Here is a 16,405-nt window from a genome sequence, read left to right as displayed (position 1 = left end):
CAATAGTTGCTGTTTAACATCCTCCCTAATTAAGAACAGAAGAGAAAGCATTTGTTACCACGGTGAGACACGAAACCATCATTCTGTTTCTTTCTGACCACAGAACAAGCAATTATTGAACAACTCTGAGGCAAAGCTTTCAGGGAGAGAGAATATCTTTTTTAGACTAACAGATAGTTTTGATCATACTGATAGCAAGTCTAATAAAAGATTTTATCTCTTCCTGCAAAATTTGCTTCACCTAAATCTTTAAACTACCATGGCTCCAACAGCACCATTATGAGAAAAACTCTAGGTTTTTAGTATCAAGACTGATGATTTTATCAGCCTTGTCTATGACTCTCCATGTACCAATGCTAAGATTTCACCTGTTCCTCATACATTTAAGGAATCCCTTTAAAACACAGAGGTTTAGGCTGTTCAGCACTGTCTTTAGCCTCTTTTATCAATTTTCTGAATTTTTCTGTTAAATTTAAGAGCCTCACATTTCAATTTGATATATGGGAATGTGCATGGACCTGCATACATGGATTTGGTTTCACATACAATTGCTGGTCTCGTTTCTAACCTGCAGCAGGTTGTAGCCTGTTTTTCCCAGATTGCTGAATTGCAGGGGCTTGAAATTTAATAAACCTTTCTTGAAGAGTTTTCTATTATCGTTTGTACTCTGGTGTTTCAATTTTTCTCATTATGATTTTGTCTTTTGAGAATTATCCCTTTTTAGAGCAGAGAGGAAGCGAGGGAGAGAGATTGCTGGATATATCTGTCTTCCAGTTAGAATCAGCAAATGCAGTTGGGTTTGATCACCCACATTTCAACAATGCTTTTTACTTTCTTCTGAAGTAACCAAGTCGCCTTAGCCAACAGAATAATACCTAATACAAGGTTTTCTTGATGATATGTAAAACGGGTTTTTCTTTTGCTCTTAGAAAGCTACCTACCATTTTTAGAAACTACAAGGTTATGATGTGAGTGGAGGAATGTACATGTGCTGCAAAATTTGACCTCCTCTGCTTATTCCCTCTGCTTACCTCACTTTCATTACAAGGGGATGCTCTTGGTGACCTACAAAGGTCTTTCACCTTCACTCTTTCTCCCCCATTCAGCCACCACCTCCCAGCCCTTCTGTATGTAGCCCTGTGACCATCAGCATATACGAGCCTTTTAGAAATAAATCACTCTGGGGTACAAATGGTATCTTTGATCCAGAAATCTCCTCCCAGCCTGCCACAAGCACCCAAAATACACATGCACCCCTGCTGCCCAATTTAATGTTGCTGCAGAGGCTATGGCCAGTATTTGGGCACTCCAGCTCTCTTGGTCTTCCAACAAGCTCTCACTACTCCTGATGATATCCAATTTCTTTTCACAAATGGGAATGTGTAATTCTTCTTGTTTATTGCCCTAGCTTCTTGTGTTGGTAGAAAGGCTGATAAAGAATTGCTTTTCTTTAAATGCCTCGGTGCTTTTACATTGCTGTAACCTTGACTTCAAGTAACATGACTAGAGCAAATGTGCAGTGTTAGTGTCTCTTAATTCAGCTCTCATTTGTATGCGGGTTTAAAAACTTTGGGGTCACGTAAGTCAGGTAACTCCCCAGCAGATGGGCAGCTGCCTTAGACCCAAGGACACTCACATGCCTTCCAGCCCTCCCGCTGCGTGCACTCCCCTGTCACCCCCAGCCATCGCCCACAGCTCTGCAGAGCCAACACGTGCAGGTATAAAACGCTCCCTCTCTCAAGAGACACTTAAAAGTAACAGCATGAGGAATCGTACCCAAAACCCTTCTTAAATGTACTTCCTCCTGTATCTTCATGTCTGCAGTCTACGTTGTGTGATGCTTAAGCCCAGAGGTCCCCTCCTCCTCCCGAGTACATTCACTGCAGAAAGCTCTTCTGTACATCCATATAGCATGGTGACATATACCTATTACACCAAAATTATTAACCATGCTGGTTTTGCTGACTACTATTTGTGCAATTCACAGCTGCAGCACATCAGAAGTGCCTCCGGCCCCATTAATCACATCATTTCCCTAGGGCGTTAGGCATTACAACCACTGGATACAACCTGCTGCTCCTCCAATATCTGCAGGTTATGGGCAAGCCACCTTATCATGATGCAAACTTGCAGCATCAACAGAGGCCTGAAAGACTAAATATTCATTCTCTAATACACGAACCCCCACAGAGAGCTCTACCTTCCCCCAAGCACTGTTCCATCGGGTCTCGCTGCTGTTATAACTAAACTGCATGCTGGCTATTTTGCTTTCACAAACTGGTGTTCCTCAGGCGGTTCCACACAGCCTTGGGATGAGCTGTAGAGATTAGCTCTGGGAGTGCAGCCCTCAGGGATGTATTGTTGTCAACTTTCCTCATTTTTTTCTGCAAGGGAGAGGAAATTTGACAAGTACATCTAGTCCTGATAACAAAGCCATTGTGGGAAATCAAGTGAGAGTGGTGCCAGTTGCTGCGTTGTGTCTCCCTCTGTTCCCTTGGCACTTACGAGTCTATTTAAATTCTTTCTCGTGTCCATAGACCAAGTGTGGGACACGTCATACTTGCAAAAACCAGCCTCCTCCTCTTCACATGGTAAAACATGGGCAAGTCGCTGCAGAATACTTGCCAGGCTAGAGAGCCTGGCTCTCTGACTGAGGGGAATGGCATCTTGCATGTTTGAGAGCCACCTCAAAAAAGTATTTGCATTTTAAGGCAGCAGCGAGATAAGCCTCCCCCTGGCTCTCTACAGTAAACAAACATTATCTTCAGCAGGACAGATTTGCAGATAATCAGTTCAGTGTGAGTTCTTAGCACAGCACTATGGCCCTGGACAAACACAGTCATTAGGTGCATAATTAAAGAGTACTGATAGAAGTAGGGATTTTTGTCTGCATATGAGACTTACCCATCTGTGATGGATATGCTGCCTCTGTCACCCAAAGAAACTCTGAAAACTTAGAAAAGATTCCAAGAAATTTCCTGAGAATGATTGGGCGGTTTGAAAGCACGTTTAAGAACAACCAATTCCAGGGGCTCAAGCTATTTATCCCGTCAGGTCTGAGGGGTTACTCGGATAGGTCCTAAAAATTCCTACCTGGGGAAAAAGAATTTGTGCAGATCTCAGTCTATTACCTAGCAGTCAAATGCATCAAAGATCAAATGGCTAGAACCTGAAGCTAGAAAAAATGAGACTTGAAACCCAGCGTAGTTTTTAAACAATGTTTGTACTTAATCACTGGACCAATTTACCAAGGGTAAATTGGATTCTCCATCACAGGGAAGTGTTGCATTAAAAGCAGAGGGTTTGGTTCGGTATCGCTAATAATTCAAATAAGAATTAACTCAGGGCCGTCTTGTGACCTTGATGGTTGCTTTTAACTTCTCAGTCTGTTGCTTTCCTGTTCCTGACCTGCAGAAGAGACGGAGACCTGTCCTGCCTTCTCTCACTCAGCCCTACTGCCATGGCCAGCGCAGGTCCGGACCCTCCACGGGAAACCTCCGCCAGCACAGAAAGGAACCGCAGCCACAGCATCCCCTTCGCCAGCCACTGCGGGCAGGGGAGCCCCTCCAGATCGTCACATACAAGTCTATTCATGCCTTTATTCCCTTTTATTTCGTTCCCTTCAGCACGCAGTGCTCAGCCACTTCTGAACTTACATCCCTATGGGGTTCAGCTCCTTCTACACCTACCTCAGGCTGGCATATTTTTTTCTTGGAGCAGAGTACAGCCCTTTTGTCACTCAGCAGCCCTGCCTATAGCAACAGTCTCAAGCTCCTAGCTTCAGGAAGAAAACCAGGCAACGTAACGAGGCAAAGAGCAAAAGTGCCTTTTCATTCCCACACGACTATTCCTGGGGTAACCCTGGGCTGCAGGAACGCTCAGCCATCCTCCCTCCCCTGTTCTCAGTGGGGCAGAAGCCCCCTTTGAGGGGCCTGTTTACAGACAGACATACTCGGGAGGGTCGAGGTAAACCTGCTGCAGGCAGGAGGGCGATGCACATAATTCAAAGCGCATTCAGTCTGCAAGAAGATGCTGAGATGGCTTCAGGGTCCTAACACGTAGGCTCTGCAAGATTTAGCTGGCGTGACAGAGGACACTGCCTTTTCCACCTGCCTGCCCTCCCCACTTATTCCTGTCACCAAAGCCAGAGTGCGGGAGACGGGGAAGGTCTAATTCCTAGTGCCACAGTTCATCGACTCGAGAGTTAATCCAAACTGCGATTGATTGTGCGAGCAATTAATAAGACAGAGTGATAACTGCAGCACTGCAGAGAGGCTGAAGGCAGGCCAAGTTATGATCCTGCTGGAAGAAGTCTCCGGCTAGAGGAGTGAGCAGACTGCTAATCGGTTAAATCTTCCCAACATGAATCACCTGAGTTTGTGCAGCAGAGTCTTTAATTCACTATAATTTAATTCTCTGAGGCATAAACTACAGAGATCTACAGCCACTTAAAACTCCTGAGTGAGAGCATCCAGGCATGCCATGAATTTTCCTGTGTCTTCACACCTTCAGTTCAATTTCTACCTCTCATGCAAACCTGGGCCAAGAGCCATATAACTGCTTTTCAGGCTCAGCCTCGTGCAAACTCCCAAGAAGAGGTCCGACCGCACAGTGTCTCAACGCTTTGACCAGAAATGGGGTTTTTGAAAAGCGGTATATGTGACTCCTGCCCTGCTTCGCTGATTACATCTTTTACCAGTCCTGCTGTGAGAGGGGCATTTTCCACTAACCGCTGTTTCTGTGATTAGGTGTGAAGTGCTTACCCGTCTCATTTCGACTTGATATTGTCTTCTGCAGAGATTTTTTTTTTTTACTTGGTGTCAGTTTATAGCAGAGTTCCAGCTGACATAAAAACTCCAACTCCTCGCATCCGAGAAGTGTATAAATTTTGAATGCACAGGGTCTTAAAAATTGAGTGTCCTTAATGAGGTATGGGTCGTAAGCACTTCTGCTATTTCTCCATATCACTAAAAACTACTGTGAAGATTAAGGCAGCGAGGTTCAGAAACGTATTTTAATCATTAGGGGTAGTTTATGTAAGAATTGTTATTTTAGACGCGTGCTGCTGAAGACATACCTGAAACCTAGCTGAGTTTTAAGAATAGCATGTCTTTTGATTTGTCTTTTATTCAAAGCCAATTAATATTTATATTTTTATAGTAAGCTAAAACTCGGCTTTAAGATCAATGAAATCTTTTATATTTAAAACTACAACTGCTAAAATTATCCTTATCTTGTCCCAGAATGTTGATTCTTTTAAACTGTAAGGATGGCGCTTCCTTATACAATCATTTAGAGGGAGATGGTAAGGCAATGCTTAACTCCAGTAGAATTTCATCAAGCTTATGAATGTTGCTATGCTTTTACACTTACTTCAGAGATTTGGGATGGGTATTGGACTGTTTATTTTTAAGAAACTAATTTTTTTTCATATACCACTCTGAGTTTGTAGAAATTACCACAGCTCAAAAGCGGCTGATCTGTACCAGTCAGGACTTTACACCCATATATGTAAACTAATGCAATGGGCAATTCAGTCTGTTCTTATTGGATCCTTTATAAAAGAGGAAGTGTTGAAAGTGAACCAGAAATATCACATTAGAAATGTCAGGTGCAATTGGAAGGCAATCAGCAGACCACATTAATCAACTATTTCCAAATTCCCTCAACCGACACCTTTTCTGCAACAATTTAGTGCTGGCCTCCAAGAAGAGGGAAAACAATTTGGCCCATAATCCCCACAACAGTTGATGAGCCCAGATGATCACAGAATCACAGAATCACTAAGGTTGGAAAAGACCTGTAAGACCATCAAGTCCAACCATTAACCAACCCCACCATGCCCACTAAACCATGTCCCACAGTGCCTTGTCCACACGTTCTTTGAACACCTCCAGGGATGGTGACTCCACCACCTCCCTGGGCAGCCTGTTCCAGTATTTCACCACTCTCTCAGTAAAGAAATTTTCCCTAATATCCAGTCTAAACCTCCCCTGGTGCAACTTGAGGCCATTTCCTCTTGTCCTGTCACTCATCACTTGGGAGAAGAGACCAACACCCACCTCTCTACAACCTCCTGATACTCCAACAAAGTGTTGATACTCCAACACTTTGCAGTAGCTTTGTTGGCCCATCAGCTTCCACCTCTTCTATAGCAAACCTGCAACACAGCTGTCCAAGCTGCTGAGAGAGAGCTAGAGGGAGGATCCGTACTGCAACAGCACTTGTGCGGCATCCACCCCTGTCCATGCTTTTGCCACTTACCTCCCTAGAGCTCAGGACCCATTCCCTCGCATTTTCTATAGGGTGGGAGCATGGGTGCAGCAGTTACCAAGTACAACTAGAAGAGCGTAGGCTTGCCCTTCTTCTCCTTGCATTTATCTAGTCCTGCTGTTAATAAGCCTTCGTCGCTCAAGAAATAAACATCTTTGGCAACAAAGACTTAGACTTTGCCTGATTTCACTCTAGTTCCCTGCTGACAGATACAGTGAACAAGCTCTTACAACTTGTCTCACTTTTCTGATTAAAAGCATTATCTTTACGTGAGGCTAGAATTTAATGCATCAGATTGGACTCCAGCCGTAGCTAAGTGACAGTGTTTGCTAGATAAGTATCCTGAAAGCTTTGCAGAGGGTTTGCTCTTCTGAAACAAACTGTAATGATACCATAAATAAAGAGTGGCACACAGGAGGGCTCAAATTGGATTTCAGGCTTAGTCGAGTGATAAAAAGGCAGCACCTTTTAACTAGGATACAAAAAACCTTTCTGTGAGGGGTCCTCCAGAAATGAAATCCAATAAATGCACACCATTAAAAGACAGAGAAAAAAGCAAAAGGCCATGCAAGGACAGTCAGTTTTCCCAGGTAAAGTGGAGGCAATAAGAGAATATGCAAAGTATCCAGTCATAAGAAAACACATATGAGCACATCCATCACTTTAAGCCATCATCTTCAAGCAAATACTAGTCTTTTTCTTACCTCTAAAAATAGAACTGGATCTTTAACCATGTCAGAGGAATGGATAATAACCATCAGGAACCCGTAGAGACTTGACTACCAGCATGAAGTTTTTCCTCTGTGTGAGAAACAGCACAATTTTAGCTTTCCAAACATAAATGGGAAATGGCATAGGGGAAATCATAGTCTGCTGAGGGGAATATTTGTTCTGGGCAGGATAATAATAGTTTTTTCAGCCTATGTCACACACATAATTGGTTCTCTTTTTTCATTAACAAATTTCTAGCTCTGGCTTTACACTGAACTAGACCTCATGAACAAAGGTGATCTAACAAAAAAATAATATACTTTACATTAGTAGAATCATCCATTTGAATGGATGTGTGGGAGAGGAGAAGCAGACCTGTGGAAGAAAGGTCTCCTCTCCCATATATCCATATAAATGAATGATTTTACTAATTTAAAGAGAGGTCTACCACTGTTAAGCCTTGTCAATGAGATCAGAGACAGGGCCCTGCTGTCTGCTCCTTAAAGTATATTATTTTTTGTTAGATCACCTTTGTTCATAACATGGCCATTGAAAATTTAATGTCCTTACATATATCACTGTCAGGCTTTATTGCACATTCACGAAGGAAAGTAATTTCATCAAGTGATAGACTATGAAGGCTACTAAATATAGATTTATTGGAAATTCCTGTCGAAGGTAAGTGAATCCTTTTTGCCAGCTGGAATAGAGAGCTACAGTCAAGCTATTTTCTTACCTGTCTATCATTCTCAGTGTAGAGAAAATGATGACTGCTGAGTTCTAAAATCAGATTATCACTGCAGTGCCTATAAGCTTATTTTTAAGTATCCGGTGTTTGTCTTACCTCTGGAAGGAAAGCAGTTTTAGTCTCTAGACTAAATATTTGGCCAGAACCTCCTGATTAAAACAAATCATCAGGAAAAAAAAAATTAAAAAATCCCCTTTTCAAGAAAAATCCAGTTCCTGCCTCTTATATCCAGCATATAGTTCCCAAGCCTGAACTCAGGTGCTGGTAATCAGCAAGGTGATGGAGGGCGTGTGAAGATGACCGTATCTCTGCACTGTTAGAGGCCAGGCAAGCAATCCTCCATTTCTCACCGTGAACCAGAAAGACTGGAGGGGGGTACATGGAGGCTGCAGCAGGCAGTGGCCAGCCAAAGCAGACCTGCTGGTCAGGAGCCGGCCATCAGAGGAAGGGTTGCTGTTGCAGGCTGATCACCACGTTCCTCCTGATTCTTCGCCAAAAAGGACTGGGTCTATAGCGATATCCTTGTTGGGGACCAAGGTGCCTGCTGCTGGCTGCGGAGCTGATGGTTGTCTCTTTTGCAGGTATTTCAGCACCCACTGAAGGTTGCTTTGGGCAGCATTTAAAATGGAGCCAGGATGAACTTTAGCAGGTTAGAACCAAGATTTGGTAAATTTAGTATTTTCCCTCTAATATACCATGGGTTTCCTTTAAAATAATCACCAGCTTATTTTATTTCCTAATTTTTCTCCTGCTGCTTTCTTGTTACATGAACTGGCTCATCAGCTGGTGCCATACAGCCTCACGTGCTTGCACCCATGACCTGCAGGATTACTCTCCATGGGCTACTCCTCTACGAGACACAGCTGCGTATGCTGCACTGTAACCAGTGGCACACCTGTGACTCCCAGGGCAGGGAGAAGGCGGCGTGAATAAAGGAGCCAAGCGTTTCATAGTGCTCTGGCAAAGAGTTAAGTAAGCCAAAAGCACAGCATCATATGCGTCTTCCTCTCTCCCTGACCGCAGAGCTGACCATAGCGTTGCCATTGCCTGCCCATCGCTACTAGGGCTAGGGTTGATCAGCCCTGAGCAGAGGGACTGAGCGCTTCCGAGCCCAGGACTAGGGCTGCTGACGGGGAACGTCTCTCTTGCAAGTGATCAGCAAGCACAAGCAGAGGGAGATTGAGTTTAGATGTTTGGAATTAGATTAGAGGATTGTGCTATTCATTTTGCTTTTTCCTTTTCTATTATTTCTTTGTGGGCAGGCAAAATTGTCCCACTAGTCTGAAAAGAGCTGCAAGACTCAGCCATCCACGCGAAGCTTTGCCTGTATGTTTGTGGCTGAAAACGCTTGTGCAAATCCCCAGGAGGTCAGAATTTGACCCTTTCTGCCGCTGAGGAAGAAGTGACGTGTTCCACCGAAAGCGCGAGACCCCTCCAGTGGAGAGGGTGCCCTTGTCTGAGCACTCTTGACAGCACAGCTCTATTGCCCGCTCGCAGGCAGCCCCGAGGCGGCCCTTACTAGGGCCGACCAAAGGGCCATCCAGCTCATTACCTCTGACAGTGGCCAAGAGCAGATGCTTACAGGAGAATACAGAAACAGAGAGAAGCAGACGGCACTGCTTCCCAGTCTCCAGGGATGTCCTGAGGAGAGCTTTCTGAGCTGGCTTCCTCCCGGTCACTCTGCCGTCCCATCAGAGTAGCTGGTTGACTGACCAGCAAGCAAAGGAGGACCCCGTGCTCCTTTGTATGCCCCTATTTCTTCTTACATGTTTCCTGGAGACCCTCATGCAGAGGGAGATGGTGGCCGATGTCCTTTGCTGTCCTGTGGACACAAAGGAGAAGGTGGAGAATCACAAGGGAACAGATGTGCAGTGGAAAGGGGTAGGTGACCTGGAAGTGAGCTACAGGGGACAAAGGTAGTGAAATGGTATGTGTGACAACCAAAAAAGAACTGTAAATCAAGAAAAAGGAGAAGAGCAAAGAAAATAACGAAGAACAAGAAATTGGGCACGAGGGGAGAAGGGGATAAAGCGAAGAAAAATGGTACGGATGCAAAAGAACAGGATAAAATAATAAAAACGTGAGGCACAGGTGGAGAAAGAAGGCAGTGAAAGAGGAAGAACTGGGAACAGATTTATTTTAACTGACAAAATTGCTATCCTTAAACCTTCTGATAAAGTGATACTCCCAAGCAATTCCACTCAGTGCACACTCATTGGGCGCTGGCTTTAATTTCAGCATTTTCTCACATATGTAGCAAGCACACAAAATAATGGGGAGCAGCTGGCATCTAGCCTTTTCCCATGCTCACGCACATCCAGTCCTGAAAGTCGGGCTCAGCCCTGAAACATAACCCTCAGGTACCAATTTCCTCTCACTGAGTTCGGAGGGAGCCGAAGGTGCTTCTCTTCCTCAAAACTAGCCAACGCGACAACATGGTGACATTGCTTAATCTGGAGCTGAATGCTCCAGCCAGCTGCAGAGAAAAGCATAGCTCACTGCCAGCAATACCACACTCAGATTTCAGTCTCAAAACTATGTTCAGTCATCCACCCTTTTATTGATAATTACTCAGATCAAGACCAGGAAACTGAGGTTATAAACTGATAACGTATAAATAGGGAATTCATTTTAGAGCATTTTAAGTTTGCTCAGGAATATGATTCTTTGTCTCCCCTATCTTGCACCTCAGTTATGCAGAGCCCTTGCACACTAATAGGTTTGATAAAGAAACTTGCTACTTTTGACATGCAGAGAAGGAGGTTTTGGCCTACTATTGTGGGTTTTATTGATGACATTCATTATGAGGTCCACTGTCCCATAGCTCTTATTGTCTGCTATTACCTAGTTGGAAAAAGCTATAAAGTAGGATTTATTTTGCTTAACTTCTAAGAGCTAAAATAATTAAGTCTTTTATTTCATTCCATTTTCATCAACAGTCTATCATCATCATCAACAGAATATTGTCTGAGTGCATCTACCTCAGATTTTATCGCTTGAGTTAATTGGCTTAATCTGAACTAACTCAACACATTGGTAAAGGCCTGGGCATAGTCTCTAAATATTCTTTCCAGACCAGAAAAGCCAGTGGTTTATCCCAAGGCTCTGCCTTGGGCAACAGATGTCCCCACCCAACCACTCCATTTAAAGAACGAACTCTATCACCATTACCATAGGCTCTGGAAACCTTTTGATGGATCAGCAGTACCTGCCCATTTCACTCCATTCCACCAAATTTAGCTTTATCATGAGCTGTTGTCTTTCCGTGGGGATGGTAAATCCATCCCAAAGTCAGCACCTTTATTTGAACCACAGCTACTACGGTAAAAGGATCTCCAGAAGCTCGCCTAACACAGCTCGCCGACTAAGCCTAACTGGTACCACCACAGCAAAACATCAGTTACAAGAGATAGGCAAGATGCAATAACCAAGTTAAGGGGGACAACCTCTTCTGTTAAAGGTCAGTATTCAGAGTGCTCAGGTGTTAATTTAGTTTACCTGAGGGCTGTACAAGGAAGGGTTTGAGCTCCATCTGGAGATGTTAGAGCACAGCTGAAAGGAGTGACACGTTGACAGACCATCACACTGTCCTGCTAATACCGACCCGAGTCTCAAACAGATTGTGAGACTGTCCAAAGCGGTCTGGTTGCTCGCTGGTCTAGAGCCGTCCTTTAATCGCAGCTCTCTTAGTAGGCCTAAGTATAATATTTAAGCATGCAAGAACAGATAGATACAGGTATAGATGCAGATGGTTTAGACGTCATACAGCTTTCACAGGTAGAATAGGATAAGAATAAATATCAGTTTAGCATACAGTACCACAGCAGTCAGACGGTGTCAGTGTAGCATTAGGCAGCCTAATTAGAGTTTGGATGCCCAGGAAATGCTAGAAAATCCAAGCAGAGATGAGCCAGAGGTTTTAGGCCAGCAATTGAGAAAAAGACTGTCTTTTGGACAGTAGCCAACAGAAGTACATTTGCCTTATTTAGAATTATTTAAAAGGTAAGGTTGTGTCTGATGATTACTTTAAGATTGAGATACCTTTATAGTAGTAATCAAGAAACTTAAGGAAGGGCCAGGGAACAGCATTCACCTACCCTTGGGCCACTATTTACCCAGAGGTTTCTATGTGAAGATGCCCAAATTCTTCTCGAGACGTAATTGCTGCTTTTGTTAAGATTTCCACCTTACCGAGTGAATATCAGTGTTCTTCGGGACAATCTTTCCTATGGATTTTAAGTATCTATCCCCCATCCCTTTACATTTATCTTCCATCTCGTTTAGTATCCCCAGCATCCCTTGCTGTGGACGCTCCTCGTCACTGCAGCACGGGAGGGTGCCGTGTTTTGCGGTACGGCACCGCTCATGACTTAGCCGGGGTGCTGCACAATTAGGCGGTCAGACACCATCCTTTCCATCTGTTACCATGACAGCCCAGTCGTCCCGGGGAGGCTTCCTTGAACTCTCGCACCTCCCGCACAATGGGGTCAAACAACAATTACTTCAGTTAATGGCATCTACAGTACACCTGGAGACCGCACCATTTCCAACAGCAATCCAGCGAAGAGTTAAGCTCCGCGGAGAGATAAAGATAGAGCCTAATGCTCGTAGACCAAACAAACTGCATAGTGCATGTGTAGGCCAAGTAGCTGAAAGGCTGTCTAGCCTGCCAGATTTCACATCCACTGGGTAGCTTGGGGGGACATGCAGTAGCCACCAAATCTGACCTACACCCAGTCAGTGTCAGCTCGGATCGGAGCGCTGGCAGGAGCCTGGAAAAGAAAGAAAAATGAATGTTGCTGCCGCCTGACTCTGTCAGAAGGGGTTTTATTATAATATTTTTATCTTGGGGAAATGTGATCTGAGAAGAACGGAAGATGCTTAGAAGTATTTTCAAAGAGAAAGTGACAGACACATGCAAATGCTTGCAGGGAAGGATTAGGGAAGGGGAAGACGAAGGGGGTATGGGACAGGGACAAGGAGGAAATGGGAGGTGTGAGAGGTAGAAACGATCAGAGGGCTCACATAAAGGACGGAGGTGCAGATAAGGGTAATAAGAGGTTAGAAATAATGTGAGGGTAGGTAGCCAAGCAAGATAGGAAGAATAACAGCATAGCAACTTTCATGCTCTATTTTCCTCTACCAGATGAGTGAAAGGATGGGGTTTCTTGCATGATCTGGGACCTCAGTGTCCTTGAGTCCCAGGAATTTTCTGTTCCCTTTTGTGAGCTGGGCTTGGAAAAGCACGGCCATGTGACACTGCCTTTTCCTATATGTCCTGTATGTGTGCTGGATGCTCCCCACCCTGGGAATTCCCTGACCCCATCCTTGCAGCCCCACAGCCCCCTAGCCAGGGACAAGCCGTCTCTTGGGGTCAGGGGAAGGGGCTGCAAGAAGTGGGCAGGGAAGGAGCTGCATCAAGTTCCCAAAGAATTACCATCATCTCCTTATAGTAAAATAGGCAGGACATTCCAACACTGCACTGGTCTGTGGGGGACCACGGCACCCATTTCACCACCAGTAGAGTATGAACAGAAGAGTGTGGAAAACACTCGGAAATGACATGGATCTCTCATCCGTGCCATAACGTGAACTGAAAATATGGATGGCAATCACAGCTCCCTCTATAATCCTAACTCTTACAGATAATGCTTTCATTCCTGCCAGAGAGAAGGAGGGATTGAATTGCAAAGTAAGTGAAGAGCTAAGGTTGGCTGATGGAACTTTCCAATTCAGGAAAAGCCCCGTCTCGAAAATCAGAACTTGGTAAATGAATGTAAATCCACATAAAACCTTAATTCCACTCTGTCTGAATGATGCCTCTGCATTCCCTTATAACTTTACTGTGACTCTGCTTTTGAACTGAACCGATCAGGAGCCAACAGCTCCGGTCCTGTGGGCTACCACTTAACTTTCTGCACAGAGAGAGCAGCACAGCTGCTAAACGGTACAGCCCTCTGCCCCTCTTACAGCCCTGCAGCCTTTTGCACGCAAGGCCGCTTGCTGCTGCACTTTCCCCCGCTGTGATTACACCGGCAGCCGCCATCACCTCCCACCGAACTGCTGGCAGTCCCTCCGCCGGAAAAGCGCTGTGGCCTTCTATTGACACGACCCATACGGTGCAGCGGTGAAATCAGAAAAGGCACAATGGTTCTCTCCAGGGACGCCCTGGCATCTTTATTCGCGCAGGGGTCAGGCAGAGGCCTGTGGCTTTCCTGGATCATTTCAAATGGGGCTGCTCCAAAGTAGCTACTCGCTATGGGATGCAACTGCCTCTGATGCTGCAAATGCAGCTGGTGCGCTTGCCCTGCCAGGTTGAGGGAGGCCAACTCACTTTTGCATGTCTATGTGCCTTAATGCTTTGTTACTGGGCTGACAGAAACGTGGTGTTTGCAGGAACTGACCTTCTGGGAGGATCCAAGCTTGCTGAGACATTGGGCAGCGTCGGTGAAGTTTCTTATTGTTTGGTCTAATTTGAAACCCACTGTAAAAGAGCGTAGTGAAAAGTTTTATTCAAACATGAAGCTTTGTGAGTTTGTAGTCTGTGTAGGACCTAATATATCAGGGAAAAGGAGTAGAGAAGAGAAGAGCAAGATAAATTATAATGAGGTCTGAAATGCAGTTAGATATTTCATACACAAAGGCAGCAGCTGTGCCAAACTAACTTTCTGGGTATAGTTTTTTCCTGACACAGCACACGCAGTCCTGATCACCTGGGGAGAAGGTTGAGATTTATATTATTTCCAAATTAAATTAGGAAGAAGAGTTTAAGTGCAATTTACATTTGTGTTGGCAGAAGAAAGGGCTGGAGGCATGTTTCAGTTTGAAAGCCATATGAACCCGAGTAGAGAGTCCCTGCTCTTGCAAAGTGCTCGGTGTGTGATGCACCCGGAGTTGCCACCCAGGCAGAGGGTGTTGATGTGCTGCCACAAGGCAAGCAAGGGATTTGGTCATTGAACATCCCGCTGTCCCAAGTATCATCCATGGTGGAGGACAGTAGTGGTGGTAGTTTTTACGTTAGAAGCACATCACCAATTTCCTGAGGATACGGAGGGGAATCAGAGCCAAATACCTCCATCCTGAGCTTTTGTGAATAAAGACTCCTCTTCCCTTACAAAACCCTTAAAAGGTATTTCTATGCCCAGGATCGCCCTTTTCTCCCTTCAGACGCACTGTGTGATGTTTCGTGTTGTGACACACAACGTTGGGTACTGTCTGTCAGGTCACGTTAAGCTAAAGGAGTGGCCTGCAGCAGAGACTCAGCGCGATTCCCAATAAATTGTCAGCAGAGTGGAAAGCAATAGTTGCCCATAATTTGATTTTCAAGCCAGCTCGTCATGGAAATCTTATATGACAGTTTGATGTGCCTGAGAGCTTGCTCAAATAGATGCCTGCATCCCCAGAAAGTCTGTCCGCTGGCCTGCATTGCCCACACGGCTTGCTGGGCACTCGTCGCATAGCATAACATTGCTCCGCCAGCATCACGAACGCTTAAAACGAAAGCTTCGTCAGTAGTTTACAGGGCCCGGGTCCTAATTGTAACAGCTGTGTAGAAATGGAAAGCTGGAAACCGCTGAAATTGAATTTTAACTTGGCAAGAGAAAAAACAAATTTAGACCCTTTTTTCCTGGCTCAAACAAGGCATATGTGCGCCATCCTTCTGGGCTGCTGCTCTATTTTAGGCTCTCGTGCTGCCCAGGAGAGCTTCCTCTGGCCTCTCCATGCGGCAAATACTTCTGCAGGAGATAATACAGCATCTCCTCAAGGTCTGTAGGAGCTCTGCCCAGTCCCGACAGTATCGAAATTCCACCGTTCACACAGCAAAAGAAATGAAGGCAATTCAAAACTATGTCACCCGGTGGGAGAAAACGCCGAGGTGCTCTCAGTCATTGCAAGGAGCAGTGGTCTCTACGCCCAGTGGTCTGTTATCAAGGGGTTTCTTGTGGGTATCATAGCCGAGGAGAGTTTTTAAAAGGGATTTGAAGGAAGATAATGAGGGGGTTTGTGAATTTTGACAGGGAGTTTAGTCAAGCATGAAAGGCAGCGTGGGAGAAGACGGGGAAGTATTTGCAGTGCTAATATGGCAAAGGTATTGGAGGCTGCTGCCTTGGGCAGGAAAGAAGCAGGAGCAACATCTTAATGAGAGGTAATACATAAGGGTAAGATATGTCAGTCGTGAAAGTGAAGGCGAATAACAAGTATATTTACTGCTTGACAGAAAAGGGAGAGCTGTGGAGAAGTACAAAATGAGACACATAGTCGAAGGGATTGGTTAGGAAAATTATCTCGGCAACAGCATTCGGGGCTGATACCTGCAAGTCCTAAATAAAGGGTAGTGCTTGCCCATCTCACATACTTTGTATGGATGTGAATGAAACTGAGGACCTTTCACTCGGAAAAATCCCTCATGAATTCTATCCTTCACAGAATCACACAGAATCACAGAATCACTAAGGTTGGAAAAGACCTGTAAGATCATCAAGTCCAACCATCAACCCAACCCCACCATGCCAACTAAACCATGTCCCGCAGTGCCATGTCTACACGTTCCTTGAACACCTCCAGGGATGGTGACTCCACCACTTCCCTGGGCAGTTTATTCCAGTGTCTCACCACTCTCTCAGGAAAGACATTTTTCCTAATATCCAACCTGAACCTCCCCTGGCACAACTT

Source organism: Gavia stellata, chromosome 2, assembly GCF_030936135.1.
Source record: "Gavia stellata isolate bGavSte3 chromosome 2, bGavSte3.hap2, whole genome shotgun sequence".
Lineage (NCBI taxonomy): Eukaryota > Metazoa > Chordata > Aves > Gaviiformes > Gaviidae > Gavia > Gavia stellata.
This window is presented reverse-complemented; position numbering follows the sequence as displayed.